The sequence below is a fragment of the Protomyctophum bolini genome (assembly GCF_963924005.1).
Source record: "Protomyctophum bolini genome assembly, chromosome: 17".
NCBI lineage: Eukaryota > Metazoa > Chordata > Actinopteri > Myctophiformes > Myctophidae > Protomyctophum > Protomyctophum bolini.
In genome coordinates, this window is record NC_137878.1 from 24207770 (window position 1) to 24222822 (window position 15053).

General features: G+C 45.4%; 1 protein-coding gene across 2 annotated transcripts in view; it reads left to right on the forward strand.

Moving 5' to 3' along the window:
• atxn1a (ataxin 1a) overlaps positions 1-15053 on the forward strand; it is a 155901-nt gene that overhangs the window by 90390 nt on the left and 50458 nt on the right. For both annotated transcript variants that reach the window (XR_013965581.1, XM_080786757.1), the window contains exon 3: positions 3952-4078. The gene's annotated coding sequence lies outside the window, so the exon portion shown is untranslated. The remainder of the gene's footprint in view (positions 1-3951; positions 4079-15053) is intronic.

Consider the following 15053-nt stretch of genomic DNA (forward strand, 5'->3'; position numbering starts at 1 on the left):
TTATTTAAAGGCTTTTTAAGCCTCGGACAAAGCCAACTCTTGAACCACTTTGCTACCAGAACCTGTGTGGGTGGAGATGCACACGCACATCTGTGTGTGTATGTGCGTGCGTGCATGTGTGAGTGACAGTTATTGGTAGTGCATGCAGTCTCAGTACAGGGGATGCCAATCAACTTTAATTAAGTAATCGGTAATCTTATCAATATTGGTGGTTGGGCAGTAAATGGGTGCCTCCCAGGCCCAGACTTTTAACGCACGCCCACATGAACGCAAGCACGCAAGTGGTGTATTGGTCACAGCTGGAACACCTTGCAAAGTGAGTTATTTTGCATAAAATACATAAATAGTTTGTGCATATTTTAGGCTACAATATGGCATTAGCCCATTCCCACATACAGGCTATACTGAAGTCTTGCTTGCATGCAACAGCGTATAGGCCTCGACATTATGTAGAGAAACGGACAACCTCGTCGGCTAACAGGTTAAGTAAAATGCAAATAAATGTTCAACAAATATTTAGACTCAGAGTTATGTGATAAAGAAAGATTAGCCTATACTACAGGTGTTCAGGATAGATTTGTAACACTGAAGTCTTACATATATGTATGTAATGTCCACGTCCTCACAATATAGGCTGTTTTGACTTGGCCTCCTATTAGATGGAAGGCATTGGCAAAGATATTTTTATAGCTACAGAATCTTTCATTATTTTAACATGATTAGTTACCAGTGTTGGGACCGTTACTTTTAAAAAGTAACTAGTTACAGTTACTAGTTACATCATTTCAAAAGTAACTTAGTTACTTTACTGTTACTTAAACCAAAAAGTAAAGCGTTACTTCAAAAAGTAACTTTTTCGTTACTTTTCGGCTCGGCTCGCCGGTGCCGGTTCCGGCGAGCCGCCCCGCATCCAAAACACTTGGTGGAGAAAATATGCTATTTCCGTGCTCAGACCCAGGGACACAGCCAGCCAACCAGGGACACACATAGTTGTCTATAATAGAGTGGTTGCACCACTCAAAAAGAAAAACGGGCTCCCACTTCCAGGCCATTCATTCATGCCTTCAGTTCAGTACAGTGATAATAATATACCAATAGCAGGGGGGACTGGTGGTGATTTTGATGATGCTATGTAGGCCTATCAATACATATTTATAGCAAACAACTAAATACAAGTAGGCTACAACCAACAACATGAGGGTTCCATTTCCACTGCTCCAGTGAATGTTGTATACGATAGGCAGAGATAGCTCATAGCTGCTCTTATTGGTGGTGGTGGCAATACTAATTTGAGTCTGGATTTATAAACAAAGTAAGACCAAAACCAGAATTAATATTTGATAATCAAACACACGCGCAAAGTCTCTTTCAGTATCTGTCCGTCTCTCTCTCTCTCGCTCAAAAGTAGCTAGGCTACGCACAGTCTCACACACACACACACACACACACGAACGCGCAGCCTCTTTCAGTGTCTCTCTCTCTATCTCTCTCTCTCTCTCTCTTTTTCTCTCGCTAGCTCGCTCACATGATGTGCATACACGGCGCACACGACACACACACACACACACACACACACACACACACACACACACACACACGCGACCGACATAAACAAACACACGGTGGTATAGCCGGTGGGAATCGGATCGTCATAATTTTCTGGGACTCAACAACTTACTTTGACTGTACTTTGTGCTGGATTGGAGCAGCTGAAGGAAATAAGGAGGAATATAGCCATTTGCGATATGGGCGCCGCCATGACACTAGTCAGAGTAAACAAACTTGCGCATCACCACGTGTAGTACACACACACACACACACACACACACACACGCACACACACTCCTCCTCCTCCCCCTTCTCTCCCGCAAGGCAAGCATGACAGTTCTTCTCATTCTCCCCCGATCGAGACTACATGAAAAATAACGGAAGAGTAACGGAATAACGCACCATGTAGTAACTGTACAAGTTACTGAATTTAAAAAAATAACGCGTTACAGCAACCGTTACTGCCGAGCGTAACGGCGTTACTGTAACGCGTTATTTACGTTACGTTACGTCCCAACACTGTTAGTTACACTACTATACAGTATAGTGTCAAAGTGTCCTTGAGCAAGACTCTGAGGCCCCTAATTGCTCCTGACGTGCAGGTTGACGCCTTGCATGGTTTCATCCTCCGCTATCTCTGTATTTATAGGTGAATGTAATGCACTAATCTATGTTTCACTTTCAATGTTTCATAAGAGATGGTGAGACCGTTTGAAATAAGGGAGATATGGAGACTTTTGGAATGAGACCTTGATTCATCACCCCCCCCCTCTCTCTCGCTTAATTTTTCATCTCTCTGCACTCTGCTGTGCCAAAGTTGTCCTCCTGTTTCTCTGCCTGTCTTCTGCCACCATATCTCTCTCTGTCTCTCTCTCTGTCTGTCTGTCTGTCTGTCTGTCTCTCTCTCTCTCTCTCTCTCTCTCTCTCTCTCTCTCTCTCTCTCTTTTAATACAGTGTGATTGATTCCTTTGTCAGCTGGTGTCTGATTATCCACAGCCACAGTGTGAAAAACACTTCCTTTCTCTCCGTCTATCTCTTCTCTCTATCTCACTGACTATTAACTTGCTCATTCACACACTCACTCACTCACACGCACGGTTGCACCCGCACACACACACACACACACACACACACACACACACACACACACACACACACACACACACACACACACACACACACACAGGGGTGTGCGTGCGCTCTCCCTCTAGTGTAACGTAAGCCTTATGTTTCAGCCCTCTGTAGAGTGGACACATATTGATGTCCCATGTCTACCATGCCAGACATCTTGTCACTCACTGTCTCACTCTTTCTGTCTTATCAGTCCATCAGTCGTTCTCAAACATTTTCATGTCAAGAAGGACCCCCAAAAATATTATGTAATTGGCCGCCGACCCCCATGAGAAAATATGTAGTTCCAGGGACCCCCCCGCCCAGAAGCAAAGATTTGAGTTAAAGTTAGATTTGTGTCTAAATTTTCACGATTTTTCAAAAATAGCAGACCTAGCTACAAGCTATGAGCTTGTAGATCTGCTATTTTTCAATAGCTAAAGTAGAACATAATGCTTTAAAACACCAAAAGGGGGTTCCCCCGTCCAGAATGGGTTAAAAAAACCCAAAAAGGCTAATAATTTGAGGGGTAAGGGGTGGCCGTCGTTCTCTTCCAGACACCTGCTCATCCTGCACACACTCCTCTGTGCTCTACCCTCTCAGGTTAGAAGTAGGTCAGGAGTGTATTTCAGGATACGTAGTCTTACCCTGGAAAACACACACACACACACACACACACACACACACACACACACACACACACACACACACACACACGCAATATCAAATCCCAGAAACATACCAATTATCTCACCACCACAACACTTGTAATTAGTCCCACAGTGTGTGAGCATGCTGCCAGCATCCACCACACTGCTGCTTCACTGTGTGTGTGTGTGTGTGTGTGTGTGTGTGTGTGTGTGTGTGTGTGTGTGTGTGTGTGTGTGTGTGTGTGTGTGTGTGTGTGTGTGTGTGTGTGTGTGTGTGTGTGTGTGTGTGCACGCTTGCGTTTCACATGAGTCACCCAGGCCCTGTTAAACCGCCGTTAACCAATGCTCTATAGACACAATACAACTATGAAAAGAACACAATGACCCGTGGGTCGGCGGTTCGAATCCTGACTCCTCCTCCTGTCTACATGTAGAAGTGTCATTGAGCAAGACACTGAACGTTTCACCTCCCAATGTATGAATGAATGGACCGTTGTAAAGCGCTTTGAGTAAGCACTCTGTGCATCTAGTAAAGTGCTATAAAAATGCAATCCATTATCACTGGTGCTGCACAATATTAGAGAAGTCTTTCCACTGTGGCTCCACTATATCTCCAAGCTCATGTTTTGTCTCCTTCCATTAGGTAGCACCCGTGTGTGCCTGAGACGAAGCACAGCATTCTGGGAACGTTCTGGAACCCTCTCCATGGGCTGTACCACCTGTTGACCAACCAGGGGGGGGGATAATCTGGCGCAGCTGTGTTGGATGAGGTGAGAACACCCTTTGATCTTTGCCCCGATGCGATCACCTTGTTCATGTATATCGTATCTCACGTGCTTCATCAAGTCTGATTACTGTATGAGGATTCAGTGTTTGATACTGTACTAGTTGTGTTTGGAACTATTTGGTCTTCCAGTGGCAAACGGAATTCCAACTTTAAGTTGATTTTGGCAATATAAGAGCTTGAATGTTGAATATTATATGAATACAATGTTTACAGTGGAAGTACAATATAGTGGGAGTGTCGGAACTCTCTCTCTCAGTAGCTGTGTGTGTGTGTGTGTGTGTGTGTGTGTGTGTGTGTGTGTGTGTGTGCGTGTGTGTGTGTGTGTGTTGGCACAGGATTTGCGGTAGCAGTAGATTTCTTTACCAAAAGTCTTTATTTGCCCCGGTTACAACAGCAGTGGGAGGAAATAATTGGAATAATGGACTAAATGGTGTAAAAATAATTGCCTAGACCATAAAACAACCTCCGGAGAGTATTTGCTCTGGGGTCTAAAACGAGGGGAGAGCCCTTTGGAATAGTGATGATGGTACTGCAGTGTGACAAGAGGAGCTCCCACTTCAGTGGAATTAAAATCAAATGCACTCGGCTTCACATGGACGTGTGCCAAGGGAGAGGCGTGAGTGACGGGTTTATTTCCACACCAAATAACCCATTCTGGGCGGGAACCCCCTTTTGGTGGTTCTAACCCGGTGGTTCCCAAAGTGGGGTCCAGGAGGGAGTTCCAGGGGGTCCCCCAGCGGAACCAAATGGACCATTATGGGTCTGTAACTCTGAGCGTGTACACTCTCAGATAAATTACCATTGATTTTACAATATCAATTGTGGGTCCCATGCAGAGATAGAAATGACATTAAATGGGGGTCCGTAGACTAATGCATGTCAAACTGGGGGTCTTTGAAATTAAACGGGTTGAGAATCACTGCTAGAGCCGTAAAAGTCTTCTCTTGGGGGTCCCTGGCATATCTTCTCAAATGGGCGTCCGGGGGCCAATTGGTGTCTATTTGGGGGTCCCTGGCATGACAAAGTTTGGGAACCAGTGGACGGGAACCCCTCTTGGGGTTCTGTACAGTATGTACAGTATTTAAAAATGACAACTTTGATGCTGCTATATAAATATTTGATGTTTTTCCAGGAAGCTTAGGTCAGGATTTAGAGGGCTTTTTAGAATGGGCCCTCAGTCCATAAGGGGATAAACCAAAGAGGTGGCGATGCAGCAGCAACGGTTACGACTGCAAAGATCCGGCGATGACCAGGCTCATTACATCAAATTAAATGTGACAGTTCAAGCTAACTACTCCTACGCCGGGCGTCACTCAGTCAGGCAATTGCTTAATGCACTAATTAACGCAGAAGAGCCACTAGGATTTTGTAAAAGTCGCAATGCCACAGTAGTCCACTTGCCGGGGCTGCACGGTGGCACAGTCGGTAGTGCTGTCGCCTCACAGCTAGAAGGTCCTGGGTTCGTTCCCGCTGGGGACGCTGTGGGCGCTGGGGGCGTGTTCCCTCCTCTGCGCCATCAGTGCCCATACCCGAGGCGGGGTTGGCGAAAGGGCCTTTCTGTGTGGAGTTTGCATGTTCTCCCCGTGTCTCCAGCTGGGGCACCTGATAGAGGGGAAAGGAACTGGTCGAAATAACGTGTTCCTTCCACGCGCTACGTCCGGCCCGGGGAAATTCCCCCCCTGTCAGGTGAAAAGAAACAGCTTGGACTCCTCATGCATAGAAGGAAGCATGAGGTCAGTCCGCTGCCCCCCCAGGTTGGCAGAGGAAGTGTAGCGCCCAGAATTACATTAGTTAATTGACACTGGGTGAAAACTGGGTGCGGAAGTTCCAGACCCACAGGAATGCACCCATGGTGCCCGATTCTGGTGAGCCGCCCCGCGTCCGAAACGGTTGAGAAATGACAGAGTTACCGTGTGGGGGTCCCTCTACTGTACTGTACTGTACTGTACTGTACTGTACTGTACTGTACTGTACTGTACTGTACTGTACTGTACTGTACTGTACTGTACTGTACTGTACTGTACTGTACAGTACTGTACTGTACTGTACTGTACTGGCACACCCGAAATCAGTTAATATGTGCGTGTGTGTTTGTGTGTGTGTGTGTGTGTGTGTGTGTGTGTTAGGTTGCGCACAGGTGGTGAAAAACAACCATGCTGTTTTCGTGTTCAGACGCACCCATGTAGGCACTCACACACATAGCACATAGCACACACACATAGGGAGTGGTTGCACCACTCAAAAAATAAATAAAACAAATGCCATGGCCGTCATCATAATGTCAGCACATTTGGGCAAGTGGCTATGTCTGTTTTTAGCCCAATGCTTGGAATGGATTCAGCACCATGAAAACCCCCTAGTTTGACACGCCACGTGGCTCTGGTCAGGCTCTGCCAGTGGGCCTAATGAGGCCAACTCACCTCTCACCTGTGCGGTTTCCAGCCTTAGCAGCCTCAGCCAATTGATTGCCATGGCAACCCCACACATGCCAATTGATTACTTAACCAGTCCACTTTTCACACACACACACACACACACACACACACACACACACACACACACACACAGACAGACAGACAGACAGACAGACAGACAGACAGATACAGACTAGAGATCTCCATGTGGGACACAGACAGACAGTAAAAATGCTATGACAACGGGTATTGCATACTACAGAGATCTCCATATACAGTATGGCACAAAAGGGACACAGGCAGATAGTTAAAACGGGTGCTATGACAAGTTTTATTATTACAACAGGGTATTATTACAACTGTGAATTACTGTATAGGCGCTTATGATTCCATATACCAAAGAGCTGCCCAATGTTTAATTCTATCATTATGTCATATGTCATAGAGGCCAACCATACCAGAAGCAACAAGAGTCATGAAGCTGCAGAACAGACATTTGTTCTACTTAGTCAATATCTGTTGTGATTCTGGCGTTCCCCTCCCTGTCCCCCTACATTAGTAGGAATAGAAACAATGGGTCTGGGGCCGGCGCTTACAGTGTAGCAGATGAGATGACTCACAGTATAAGCTTTCTCATATGAATTTAAAAGCAGTGCATGGGGGGTGGGTGGGTAGGGGTGGGTGTTGGCAGTCAGCAAGATGGAGGGGAGAAAAAAAAAAGCATCATTCAATTATTAAGACGCAGCCTTCAGGCTGTGGCTAAGTGAGGTCACCGAGTTTGCTGCGCTGCCTGTGCTGTGATTGGTGGGAGAGCAAAATTCGAGGGAAAGTGAAAGCTGTGATCTGCCCAGCAACAGTTGCATCTATATATCTCTATTTACCCTGCCTTCACCAAAAAAGCTCTCCATGAAATCAGAGTTCAGCCTTCAGCGGTGTCTTTCATGCGCACGCACGCGCGCACGCACGCACACTGACAGTGTGAGAGTAAGCAAGCGAGAACATCTGAGTGTTTGAGAAGCTAATAAACTAATAAGCTCTCTTTGAATGATGTCTCTGTTTGAGGGTAGCGGAGGGGGGAGGGGGGGGGGGGGGTGAAGCCAGGCATTTTAAACGACTTCTTCTCAATAATGTTTGTATTGTTTTATCTCTGGAGTGGAAGATAGAGTCTGTGTTTCAGACCTATGTGTGAGTGTGCGCGTGTTTGTGAGCATATAAACAATATCGATATGGAGGTATTTTGTTCAAACAGATATGATATTGATTTAATATTGAGAATAGGGGAGCTCTAATTGATTTGACCCAGATTTGTGCAAACAGACTGACATGATGTAATTAGTTTGGTAGCACAACTGTGTGAAATTATAAAATATATAGATTTTAAAAGGCTGTCATATACTCTGTGCTCAGTTTTTTAATGAATACATTTTCAACTCTTTGAATAAAGGTTGTACACATCTGTGAAATTAACCGCTGGGAGAATCCCTAATTGAGAGAGTGCAGGCCTAACAAGCCACCACAGCTCATGGCTAACAGGGCTTAGTATGCCCTACCATCTCTCTCCTTTCTCTCCTCTTTGATAAAGGCATATAATAAACATGACTTAAGAAAATATACACTTAGATAAATATACATTTGGAATTATAACAATCGGTTGAGGATTGGCTGAGTATGGCACAAGTTAAATCTCACCACGGGCCTGTGGTGGCGGTGTTTTATCTATTCCACTCATTTTCAACATTGTACTATGTCATTAATATACCTTAGAGCTGTTAATAATTTAAAAAAAGTTCCCCCATTCTGTGTTTCCTAGAACTGGAGGTCTGAAAAAAATCATTAACATGGTGAATTACATCTTGATGATGTCATCAAGACGTGATTCACCATGTTAATGTTTTTCACTATTATTAAAAAGAATCCCAAGACCTTTGGGTAGACACATTCCAAATAGAGATGATGAAGTTGCGAGCCCCACTTTGATTCTCTGCCTCATGGACTCCATCAGGAGGATGTCAGTCCATCCTCTGACATCGGAGCAGTCAGTTAAAATCAATGTTTATTCCTGTGTCTTTCCTACTATACTGATGCTCTGTTAGTAGTTTTATGTACTGTATTTTTAAATTGCCCAGTGTGTAGTTTTGCTTTAGAAAGAGAACAGACTGTTGTTGCTGCCGCAAACATACATGCACACACACACATGCATATAATGCATGCCTATAACTTACCGTGAGCACGCATAGCTGTCTTTATACGCACGCACACACGCACAGATACACATGCACGCACGCATGTACACAGGCACAGATACACACGCACGCACGCACACAGATACACACACATGCACGCACGCAGGCACGCACGCACACACACACAGACACACACACACACACACACGCACGCGTGTGCACGCATGCATGCACACACAGTGGACTAGCTGACAAAGGATGAAAATGTTCCAAGGCTTTGTAATGTTTGATGAGTTATTTCATTCAGGCGTTGGGGTTTGAAAGACTGTGACACTTCACAGCATGCAGGCATGAAATGAGTGAAGAACTGTCAGACATTCTGTGTTCCGTGAGTACACCTCACACACACGCACACACACACACACACACACACACACACACACACACACACACACACACACACACACACACACACACACACACACACACCACTCTTTTCTTGGGAACTGAGAGCTTTGAAAGAACTGCAGACCCCCTGCTGCTATTTCTCTCTGTCTGTTGTGCACCAGAAGCCGAAATTCGGCTGTCTGCCTGCGTCACAGTGGTTTGTGGCCATAACCACACAATTTGGCGTTTACAATACGCTCTTATCTAGAGAGAGACTTGCAATAAGCAAGGTAATCACATACTGTAGAATGTGTGGTGTAGTGCCTCAAGAAACTAGGACACACACACACACACACACACACACACACACACAATTTACAATTTACAATTTTTTCATTTGGCAGACATGCACTCACACATCAACAACACACAGACACACACACATACACACACCAAACATCAACGCTGTAATGGAACAGAAGCTAGACAGTATATTTAAAACATTGTTGCCGGCATGCCATTTTCACCAAATGTGTTTCATTTTTCGAGTATCTTCGAGATCTGTGTAATAGAATCATTCTCACTAGTGCCAAATCAACTGTAGTAGTGCTTTGAGATCTGGGGTGTTGTAGATTAAATAATCTTCCAAAGATGAAGGATTGACAAAGTTCTTCAGGGTGAAGTCTTGAGAATTTATTGAGAAGATTCAGCAGAGTAGATAGTGGATGGAGCCCGCACACCACAGGTATGAGAAAGACGTTCTTTATTGAAAATGTCTCTGACAACGTTTCGATCTATTTGATCTTCATCAGGTCATCTCTGACAATTCAGCAGAGTAACAACATACAGAGAGTGAGGAACCTATTCCAGCAGCCCCTCCGGGCGCCAGCCTCCCCAACCCCATTCTCATCTTGTTTTAACAGAGATGCTACTGTATACTAAATGGTCATATAAGGGTCTGTGCTAAAGATAACGGCGACACACAAATAGGTATACATTCGCTGACAGTGTGGAGGAGTCAGCTGATGCTTCAATTTGACTGACTGGACGGCAGAGAAATACACAATAATGCATATATATTTGTCAATCTATTTGGCATTCTAATATTTCCATTACAGGCCTATAGAGACACAGATTTCACAGGTCCTGGCACAAGCATTGTCCACACTTTTTTCGTTTCCCGATCCCGCTACCGCAATTTCTGTGTTAGCCTTTACCGATACCGAATACCGATACCAGAGAATAATATTTATTATAATAATAAAAGAAAATTACTCAGTTTATTTCGTGTTGTTAATAGCAGACTCCTCACTCATACGTATGTGCACTTGCAGTTTGGGCAACTTGAAAGCAAACTTCACATGCCTCAACATTTTATTTACTTGCCATAGTGTCGACCCCTCACCCCTGTGTCGGATCGCTGGTTAGACTGGCATAGTGTCAACCCCTTACCCCTGTGTCGGATCGGTGGTTAGACTGGCATAGTGTCAACCCTTTACCCCTGTGTCGGATCGCTGGTTAGACTGGCATAGTGTCAACCCTTTACCCCTGTGTCGGATCGTTGGTTAGACTGGCATAGTGTCAACCCCTTACCCCTGTGTCGGATAGCTGGTTAGACTGGCATAGTGTCAACCCTTTACCCCTGTGTCGGATCGCTGGTTAGACTGGCATAGTGTCAACCCTTTACCCCTGTGTCGGATCGCTGGTTAGACTGCCATAGTGTCAACCCTTTACCCCTGTGTCGGATCGCTGGTTAGACTGGCATAGTGTCAACCCTTTACCCCTGTGTCGGATCGCTGGTTAGACTGGCATAGTGTCAACCCTTTACCCCTGTGTCGGATCGCTGGTTAGACTGCCATAGTGTCAACCCCTTACCCCTGTGTCGGATCGCTGGTTAGACTGGCATAGTGTCAACCCTTTACCCCTGTGTCGGATCGCTGGTTAGACTGCCATAGTGTCAACCCCTTACCCCTGTGTCGGATCGCTGGTTAGACTGCCATAGTGTCAACCCCTTACCCCTGTGTCGGATCGCTGGTTAGACTGGCATAGTGTCAACCCTTTACCCCTGTGTCGGATCGCTGGTTAGACTGCCATAGTGTCAACCCCTTACCCCTGTGTCGGATCGTTGGTTAGACTGCCATAGTGTCAACCCCTTACCCCTGTGTCGGATCGCTGGTTAGACTGCCATAGTGTCAACCCCTTACCCCTGTGTCGGATCGTTGGTTAGACTGCCATAGTGTCAACCCCTTACCCCTGTGTCGGATCGTTGGTTAGACTGCCATAGTGTCAACCCCTTACCCCTGTGTCGGATCGCTGGTTAGACTGCCATAGTGTCAACCCCTTACCCCTGTGTCGGATCGCTGGTTAGACTGCCATAGTGTCAACCCTTTACCCCTGTGTCGGATCGCTGGTTAGACTGCCATAGTGTCAACCCCTTACCCCTGTGTCGGATCGGTGGTTAGACTGCCATAGTGTCAACCCCTTACCCCTGTGTCGGATCGCTGGTTAGACTGGCATAGTGTCAACCCTTTACCCCTGTGTCGGATCGCTGGTTAGACTGCCATAGTGTCAACCCTTTACCCCTGTGTCGGATCGGTGGTTAGACTGGCATATTTGCCGATACCGATATGACCCGATATGACCAAAAAGGACCGATACAGTATCGGGACATCTCTAGTTGAGATGCTGTTGCTGCTTCTCCTTCAGTTTGGCTGATTTCAACTTGTCTGTCCGGTTGGCACTTGGATGCAAGGCCATAGGACAGGACAGGGGGTGTAGAGTGGGCATCTGGGGATCAAAAGGGTCCCCCGCCCGTTCAATCCTCATCTCCTCCAAGCCACGTTACTGTAAGTGCCCCTGAAGCAAGACGTTTAACCTCGCTCTGAGAAAGCCGCTGCCGGGTCACTCACTGCACGGAGAGGTAATTTCCCCTCCGGCATCACTGTGAATATTTTTATTTTATTGTGTTTTACAGGGTTTGGTGCTTGTTATCTGAAGGAGCAGTGGACTTCCCCACACAGGGAGGGTTAGAGAGGCGGGGGCTGAAATCCCGTTAAGAGGGCACTTTTTTGGACAAAAATAGCAGATCTACAAGCTCTCAACGCGTCGCGCTGAGAGCTGCTATTTTCGGGAGCAACCCAGCACTCTTTAGCTAGTGGAGATGCGGTGTGTAACGACATGGATTTCTAAACAGATTTGTTCAACGCAAAATACTGTGTTCAAGTTCAGGAGACTTTGGGGGAAAAAGGAATTCTCCTGAATGCTGCCTTCCGGTATGGCATGGAAAGGAGTGGCATTTGCATTTATTTCACCATGTAATAAATGCTGCATTCGTGGTCTGGAGAGGGCAGTTGTTTTACAGACGGGGTAAAAGGGCAGGGGCTGGAGCCCCCTTTGATGTCTATGTGTGCACGTCCCTGTCCTCGCCCTTCAGGAGCGTCACAGATCAGAAGACAGAATTTGTCGTTTGAAGTATGAGATTGTATCAAATCGGGGTGTACTGTACACACATACACCTACCTATACACAATACTGCCTATTTCAATACAAAAGTATTAAACTTTTCTATAATAATGTATTCTTCCAGAAGATGAGTCTCAGACAACAACTTGTACATCTCTGTTGTTTCACAGCGTTTCTCTCTCTTGTGTTTCACTCTGGTGATTAAAGTATTGGCAGCGACTTCACAGCTCCCTGTGACCAGGGCACCGGCCCGGTCAGAACAATGGGGTGTTCTTCTTCTTCTGCGTAGGTTGCTGCTGTGTGAACGCCAACTCTTTTGATGTTCCTCTATATTGAGGAAGTTCTCGTTGTTGTCCGTGGACAATGAATTTCCTCCTTTCTGGTATGGCATTGCAACCATTGCTCCTTGTATAGGATCGGGATGGAAGATGTTTTTTTTATTTTTACCAGCTGCTTGGAAAGCATGCTGGTCAATATTAGCTTGTGAAACTCGCGACCGGTAGGTACACACTGGTAGTCGACAGGAGATCATTTTCTGCTGAGCCTGCTCTGTCACCAGTTGGCAACACTGGTTGCCAAGCCTGCATATTTCCAGCCTAACGTGGATTAATTCACAGTTGCTTGCCTGGTTTGGTTTTTGGATGCTGCTTAGCTTATTTCTGTCATGACAGTTGGCAACACTGGCAACCATATTGCCGAGTACTTTTGATTGCACACACACACACACACACACACACACACGCACACACACGCACGCCTGGAAGCCACGCCCACTCCACAGTGTGATCTGATCTCCCTCTCCGAGTCCGCAGGAGAAGAGAAACAGCCTCACGGAAGGAGGAATTGTCGGCTCACGATTTTGCTTATTCCTTCTAAATCTATGTATATAAAATATAGCTCACTCAGCGAATTTCTTAGTTACATCAACATTGTTCTTCGACAATAGTTGGTTTGTGCCTAAGTATTACGATTTGACAGTTCGCATTGGATATTTCGCCTGCCACGCAGTGACGCGCCTAAGCTTCCCAGCCATTAGCCATCATTGCAGTCCCAGAGCCAACTAATAGAACAGTTACGACATTGAGGGGAAAAACAAACAGCGGAGCGCCGATAAAACGTGCCGATAAAAAGTGTGAGTGTAGCCTTGTACAAAATGGACCCTAGAACAAACTCTGAGACTGTCCAAATGGACTGTTATAGGCTCATTTAAAGCAGCAGCTGGTAGTTTATTGATTATTTTGCATCAATTCTTGTTTTAGCTGTTTTTCTGAACAAAAGCAAACTAACACACGGTGTTTCGGAATGTTGCTCCATTGTTTTCGAAAAAGGAAAAGTGTTTGGCAAGCTGAGTGGGCTAATAAACACATGTCTAAATAAACAAACAAACATTGGCTTGGCATGTGCTGTATAGTGTACTGCAGGGGTATTGAACTAGATTAGGTCGGGGGCCACAACTGCAGAATGATTGTGTGCAGCCCTTTTTATTGGTTTTGTTCAAACACAAAGATCTATATTGTAGGCTAATACATTTGTGCACAGTATGAGCACAGGGTGATAAGTATATGCTATACCTTAGAATATACCTATTTGACAGAACGAGCGTCAACGAGCACTAGCTGAAAATACACACACACACACACACACACACACACACACACACACACACACGCACACACACACACACACACACACACACACACACACATTGCAGGAGTCTGTCTAATTTCTCTCCAAAAGCCCTTGAATATCATAGAATATAATTTAGGATTACTGTCATTATGATAATCTAGCACTTTATATATTGCACAAGTCATACCTGTAACTTTCTCTCTTAAAAATATATATATATAAATGTAAAAAAAAAAAAGTTGAATAGCCCTGTACTGGGGTGGAACCCTGGACTGAACGTGCCCAAAGCTCCAGCAATAGCCTGTAATCAGTGTTGTTTCCGACTCTTTGGAATAAAACTTAATTTAGTTTTAGTCACATTTTAGTCACCTGAAATGTTTTAGTGTTAGTCTAGTTTTAGTCGAATAAATGTCATGAGATTTTAGTCGACTAAATCTACAGTTAATTTATTCTGAAATGTTTTATTTTGGCGGGCCTTTTCACTTGCTGAAAATAGCAGATCTACAAGCCCACGAGCCCTACGAGCTTGTAGATCAGCTATTTTCAGCATGCAACCAAGTGTAAAATGACTTTTACTTATACTGGACTAGAATTTCGCCCGCCTTCGGCGGGCTCATCCCAGTGTCGTTGCAGCGCAATATGGGAAGAAGGAAATTGCAGGAGTTGACAGACTCCACTTCATGTTTCAGCTGTGTTTTTAAACTCAGTAGTGTGCCCTGCACACAGCGCACACTCGCAATTGCAGCTGGAGGGCGACGCGACACACACACACGCCCACACACACACACACACACACACACACACACACACACACACACACACACACACACACACACACACACACACAGAGCGATGTGTGGATAAATCAGAGATTTGGGAAATG